This window comes from Miscanthus floridulus, chromosome 8 (assembly GCF_019320115.1).
Source record: "Miscanthus floridulus cultivar M001 chromosome 8, ASM1932011v1, whole genome shotgun sequence".
Taxonomy (NCBI): Eukaryota; Viridiplantae; Streptophyta; class Magnoliopsida; order Poales; family Poaceae; genus Miscanthus; species Miscanthus floridulus.
This window is the reverse complement of record NC_089587.1, coordinates 162,855,031-162,862,478: the sequence shown is the minus strand read 5'-3', so window position 1 is coordinate 162,862,478 and position 7,448 is coordinate 162,855,031.

Genomic DNA, 7,448 nt, shown 5'->3' with positions numbered 1-7,448 from the left:
CTCCGGTAAGCCTTAGCTCGGCTATTCTATTACGAGAATGGCTACTCATGCACTGGGAGTGGAGAGATGGCGAGAGTAGCGTGTACCCACATGGCCATGGGCTAGAATGGTGGAGTACTGTATTCTCGGGTGGCACGGACCCATTCTTGTTTTAGAGGATCTAAGTGCAGGTTGATATATGTAGGTCAGGGGCCTACATATGTCATGTGGCCTGGAATTATGAGCTGGGTTAATAATCGGTTCGAATCATCGTTGCTCCTTAGTTATGGAGACTCAACTCACTGTTCATCATCGTAGTTAATAACTGGAACTTGAGTAAGGTTTGAGAAAGAGATTGATATGAAGTTCATGATCTCATTACGGATCATGGCAGATTCATATGTGGTACTTATAAAGTTTTACATGTTGAGATAAAGAATTTTGTGAAAGAACTTTTACGCAAAAGAACTTTGATGATTGCTAAAGCCATACCTTGAATCCCTGAGCCTGCATTCCTGAGTCTTCTCAGTTTTATTTCAGTTAAGTCTTGTTGAGTACTTTTGTACTCAGGGTTCATTGACCCTTGTTGCAGGTGAGCCTCATGAGCAGGTCTGTTTTGGACCTTGCTGCATGACTGTTGTTCAGGTCGATGATGATAAGTGAATGTGTGATCCTTGGGCAGGATGTTTATTTTGTGTGTTATGTTTATGTTAATTATGCCACTCCACTACTACTATGGTTTATAATAATTATTGAACTTAGTTTGTAAGGTTTGAAACAACTGGTTTGTAAACTAAGTTATCATAAGACTTCCGCTATTTTACTCTAATGTATATATTTGAATAAATGTTGTAATACTGCAATGCCTCTGTAATGTGATCCTGCTGGGAAATCGTGGATGGTTCGGGGTTCCCCGAGGACACCTGACAGACTTCTTAAGTTACCAGGAACATATGCATAGTTGTCAAAGGTCGTTGGACAATGACAAGTGCATGTGGGTCCTATAACTTAGGAGGTTCTGCCACAGAATGGTATCAGAGCTATCGTTACAAAGTCTTTGTTGTATTGTTTTACAAAAACTTCAAAATGATTTGGGACAAATAGATATAACTTGTTAATTTGGTCCAAATTGCTTCTGGCTTATCTTATTTCATTCTCACCATTCCTTAATTGATTAAAAAGGCTTGTGTGGTGGAGTAGTAATCTTATTATGCCCTATATAAAAATAACTGTGGTTATGTACCTTATAAGCTTTGATGTTTTTGTTCGTAAGAACGATTCATACATCATGATTAATTCACTTGTTACTTCCTTCACCCTAAGTCTAGGTTGGGTAGTGAGTCTGGATTGAGTTATGTAATCCATCCTGACTGCTCTTTAGATTTTGATCAGATTGTCTTATTTGGATTAATCTTGCTTCCTATAGTATGGCTCGCACCAAGGTAACGCCCTGTAAGTCTGTTGGACCTAAAGGAGTTCCTTGTCACCAGCTTGCCCCTAGAAATGACGGTGCTAGCAGTAGCAGCTCTAGGCCTGATCCCTAGGCAGAGATACAGAGGCTTTCAATAGAGTTAGCACAGGCTACTAGGGATAGAGCCTTGGATGTCATCCAGGTAGGCAAGTTAAAAGATCAATTGAAGTGTCGCACCACCGCTCATAAGAACTGCGAGCGTATGTTAGTTCGTATGGTGGAAGGGAGAAATGAGGCTTGGCATAGGGAAGATGTAGCTAGAGCTAGAGCACATGAGCTGGAATTTTATGTAGAAGATTTAGAAGAACATAATACTACTTTGCATGAAGAAGTCCATAGGCTGAGCAACCTCCTGGATCCAAATCATGAACCTCAAGCTAATGCAATGGACCCTGGTGTCGTCATTGCTGATGATGATGAACTTGAAGAGGAAGAAGAAGAAGAAGATCCAGAAGAATTAGTGATGGTTGATGAAAGTGATAATGAAGGCAAAAATGTTTTCGACATGGATACCGATCACGAAGTTTGACGTGGTTGAGGAGAAGAGTAGAATTGTAAATAGTGAGATCTGGTTAAGTTTAGTAGTCTTGTGTAGGTGTGGACTTGTACTTAAATAAGTAAACTAGTGTAATGTGTTGTAGTACGCTCATTTAGCTTTTAATAAAAGCTTGTGAGTAAAGTTTGGTTTGTTATGAACAGATGCCTCATACTCGTGCTTCGGATATTCCTGGTTCTTCGCATGAAGAGGGTGGTGTTCCTGAGCCGCCACCAGTTCCACCAACTTTAGCTGATGCTATAGCAGCACTGGTCCATATGACTGTTGAAAATGCTCGATTGCTTCGAGAGATAGCTCAGAGTAATCAGAATATGGTGCATAATCAGAATATGGTGCAAGGAAACCATGGCCACAATCATAACAGGCAGGAGGCTACGTATGTTGATTTTATAGATACAAGACCACCAGTGTTCACCAAGGCCGATGAACCATTAGAGGCTGATGATTGGCTTCGGACCTTGGAGCAGAAATTTGATCTTATTCTATGCATAGAGATGCAGAAACCTGTGTTTGCTGCCTAGCAACTTAGAGGTGCAATAGGTGCCTAGTGGGTAAATCTAGTGGCTATGCAACCAGCTGGTATTCCAATAACTTGGGCTGAGTTCCGTACTACCTTCAGAGCTCATTATATTCCAGAAGGGGTGATGGCCATGAAGTTGGATGAGTTCCTTGCTTTGAGGCAAGGGGATCAAACGGTTATGCAATATGTGGGTAGATTCAATCACCTATCATAGTATGCATCTGAACATGTCAATACAGATGCCAAGAAAAAGAAATGGTTCATGAGAGGACTGAATACCAAATTACAGACAATAATGACTGCATGTGCCAATGTTACTTATCATGAGGCAGTGAATATTGCAATTGCTTCTGAGGAAAAGTATCGACAGCATAAGGAGATCAAGAAAAAGAAGAATGTGCCGTCTGGATCTTTTGGTGGAAATCAAAAGAGACAAAAGATAATATATCATCTAGTCAACCATTATCGTCCTCCTTATCGTCCGCCGCAGTTCCAAGCCGAGCAACAGTCAAATGTCTGTCCTGCTATAACCTACCCGAATTCTCAACAGACCAATGCTCCTAGTGGCAATGCTCCAACATCCTAGGGTCACAATTATCCGTGTTACAATTGTGGAAGGACCGGTCATTTCTCTAGGGAATGTCCGTATCCCAAGCAGGCTAATCAAAATTATCAGAAGGCCCATGCCAATCAACAACAGGGTCAAGCACAGAACAAGAACCACAATTAGAATGCTCAAAAGGGCAAAGATGAGAGGAAGACAGGACGGGTGTTTTATATTCAAGCTAGGGAAATTTTGGAAGGGGAGCCAGTGATGATGGGTATGTTTCCTGTCACCGATCACCTTGCTATTATGCTTTTTGATTCTGGTGCATCTCATTCATTCATTCATCAATAGAACCTTTGTCATAAAGCATGCAATTCCAATTGGGGAAACAAAAGAAAATTTCTTTATATAGTTGCCCGGGGGATGTCTATGTACTAAGGAAATGGTATACCAGGTACTCATAAACCTGGGTGGGCATATTTTTCCCACTACCATGATTATTCTCAAGGATCAAGATATAGATGTGATCTTGGGAATGAATTGGATGTATCAGCATAAGGCTGTTATAGATGCTTTGAATAGGACATTAAGGGTGAGTTTGCCTGATAGTAATTCTTAGCTTCTTATCCAACTTCCTACCTTAAGGAGATCAGTGGGAAGAGTTTGTGCAACTTTTGTCAAGGAGATTAGGGATATCCCGGTAGTTTGTGAATTCCTTGATGTTTTCTTGAGGATTTACCTGGTCTACCACTAGATAGGGATGTTCAGTTTAACATAGAGTTAAAGTCTAGAATAGCTCCGATCTCTTGGAGAGCTTATAGGATGACTCCTAAGGAATTAGCCGAGTTGAAGACTTAGTTGCAAGAGTTGATTGAGAAAGGATTTATTCAACCTAGTTCATCACCTTAGGGATGCCCTGCAATTTTTGTGAAGAAGAAAGATGAGACCCTGAGGTTATGTGTTGACTATCGTTCGTTGAATGAAGTGACCATTAAGAATAAGTATCCCTTACCTCAGATAGACTTGCTTTTTGATCAACTAGCCAGAGCCAAAGTTTTCTCCAAGATTGATTTAAGGTCAGGCTATCACCAAATCAAGATTAAGCCTGAAGATATTCCCAAAATGGCATTTACCACAAGATATGGATTATATGAATACTTGGTAATGTCTTTTGGTTTGACAAATGCCCCAGCTCATTTCATGTATCTGATGAATTCAGTGTTCATGCCTAAGCTAGACAAGTTTGTGGTGGTGTTTATTGACGACATCCTAGTTTATTCCAAGAACAAGAAAGAACACGCGGAACATCTCAGAATTGTCCTAACCTGCTTAAGAGAACATCAACTATATGCCAAGTTTAGTAAGTGTGACTTCTGGCTCAAGGAAGTACAGTTTCTTGGACATGTCTTATCAGCTGAAGGAGTTGTTGTTGACCCGAGCAAAGTCAAGGATGTGCTTGATTGGAAACCACCAACCACTGTTCATCAAGTTCGGAGTTTTTTGGGAATGGCAGGGTATTACCATCATTTTATTCCAGATTTCTCTAGAGTATCCAAGTCCATTACTGGGTTGTTTAAGAACCAAGCCAAGTTTTTCTGGTCATCTGAATGTGAAGAAGCTTTCTAGACTTTGAAGAGACTGTTAACCACTGCACTAGTATTAGCACAACCAGATATCGAGAAGTCATTTGACGTTTATTGTGATGCTTCTGGTATTGGCATTGGATGTGTATTGATGCAAGAAGGCCGAGTTATTGCCTATGCTTCCAGACAACTTAAGCAACATGAAGAACACTATCCGACTCATGATCTGGAGTTAGCAACAGTTGTCCATGCTCTAAAGATTTGGTGGCATTACCTGCTTGGTAATACGTGCCATATTTACATAGATCACAAGAGTTTAAAGTATATCTTTACTCAATCGGATTTGAACATGCGACAGAGAAGATGGTTAGAATTGATTAAGGATTATGACTTGGAAGTACATTATCATCCTGGTAAAGCAAATGTAGTTGCAGATGCCCTCAGTCGAAAGAGCCATTGCAATTGTCTGACAGTAAGAACAATGGGTTTGACTTTATGCCAAGAGATGGAAAAGTTGAATATAGGGGTAATTCAACAAGGTAGTTTGACCAATATAACTGTTGAAGCCACTATTCAAGACCAGATTATTGCTGCTCAGAAAGAAAACAAGGGTATAGCCCATATCAAAAAAAGAATCAAGAATGGGAAAGCGGAATGTTTCAAAGTAGATGATGAAGGTGTGTTATGGTTCAAGAATCGCTTAGTGGTACCAAAGGTTCCTGAGTTGCGACAGTCAATTCTTGAAGAGGCACATGCTACTAGGCTATCTATTCATCCGGGAAGTAATAAGATGTACCATGACTTGAAACAAAGGTTTTGGTGGACCAAAATGAAGATAGAAATTGCCCGGTATATAGCCAAGTGTGATACTTGTCAAAAGGTGAAAGCTATACATTTGAGGTCTGTTGGAGAGTTACAGCCATTACCTATTCTAGCTTGGAAGTGGGAGGATATTAGTATGGACTTTATTGTTGGTCTACCCAAGACATCAAAGGGCTTTGACTCAATATGGGTTATTGTAGATCGACTAACTAAGTCAGCACATTTTCTTCTAGTCAAGAGTATATATCCTACTATCCAATATGCCAAGATGTATCTAGCAAGAATCATGAGTCTACATGGAGTACCAAAGACCATTGTGTCAGATAGGGGTACACAGTTTGTCTCTAGCTTTTGGAAATAACTGCATTCTTCATTGGGTACCAAACTACTGTATAGTACAGCTTATCATCCCCAGACTGAAAGGGTCAATCAAGTACTTGAAGATATGTTAAGATGTTGTGTTCTTAACTATTCCAATAAGTGGGATGAATGTCTGCCTTTGGCTGAGTTCTCATACAATAATAGTTATCAGAAGAGCATTAGAATGGATCCATTTGAAGCACTCTATGGTCGTAGATGCAGAACATCACTGAGTTGGTCTGAGCCCGGGGAGAGAATATTCTTTGGAGTTGACCTTGTGAAAGAAATAGAAGACAAGGTTAGGCAAATACAAAGTAATTTGAAGATAGCTCAGTCCCGACAAAAGAGTTATGCAGATAAACGACGTAGACCATTGGTGTTTAACAAGGGAGATTTTGTATATCTGAAGGTATCACCAATGAAGGGAGTTACCCGTTTTGGTGTTAAAGGCAAGTTGGCACCTCGATATATTAGACCATTTCAAATTTTAGAGAGGTATGGAAAAGTGGCGTATCGCTTAAAGTTACCAAAACATCTTTCAGCTGTGCATGATGTGTTCCATGTTTCTCAATTGAAGAAGTGTCTCCGAGTGCCTAAGTAGAATGTTGAGGTTGAAGGAGTGGAACTTGAACCTGATTTGACTTATTCTGAATATCCTATTTGAGTTCTAGATCAGAAAGATCATGTCACATGAAGAAGGATAATCAAGTTCTACAAGATACAATGGGAATCCCTGAGCCTGCATTCCTGAGTCTTCTTAGTTTTATTTTGGTTAAGTCTTGTTGAGTACTTTTGTACTCAGGGTTCATTGACCCTTGTTGCAGGTGAGCCTCATGAGCAGGTCTATTTTGGACGTTGCTGCATGACTGTTGTTCAGGTCGATGATGATAAGTGAATGTGTGATCCTTGGGCAGGATGTTTATTTTGTGTGTTATGTTTATGTTAATTATGCCACTCCACTACTACTATGGTTTGTAATAATTATCGAACTTAGTTTATAAGGTTTGAAACAACTGGTTTGTAAACTAAGTTATCGTAAGACTTCCGCTATTTTACTCTGATGTATATATTTGAATAAATGTTGTAATACTACAATGACTCTGTAATGTGATCCTGCTTGGAAATTGTGGATGATTCGAGGTTCCCCGAGGACACCCGATAGACTTCTTAAGTTACCAGGAACATATGCATAGTTGTCAAAGGTCGTTGGACAGTGACAAGTGCATGTGGGTCCTATAACTTAGGAGGTTCTGCCACATTAGTGGCGATGTCGAGCAGGTCACGGGTGGTAAAGGGCTTTAGGCAGCCAAGCTTGTGGATCTGGGACTCGCAGGTCATCCCGAAGAGTAATGCGCTGATGACGTCCACGTCCATGTCAACGACATCAGGGAGGGAGTTGCATCATTGGGAAAACCTACAGATGTAATCCCGTAGGGACTCACTAGGCTCCTACTGGCAGCTCTTGAGGTCCTAGGAGTTACCAGGGTGGACATACATTCCCTAGAAATTTCCAACGAAGACCCTCTTGAGGTCTGCCCAGTCACGGATGCTGTCATGTGGGAGGAATTCAAGCCATGCCCGAACATGTTCCCCTATGCAGATGGGAAGAT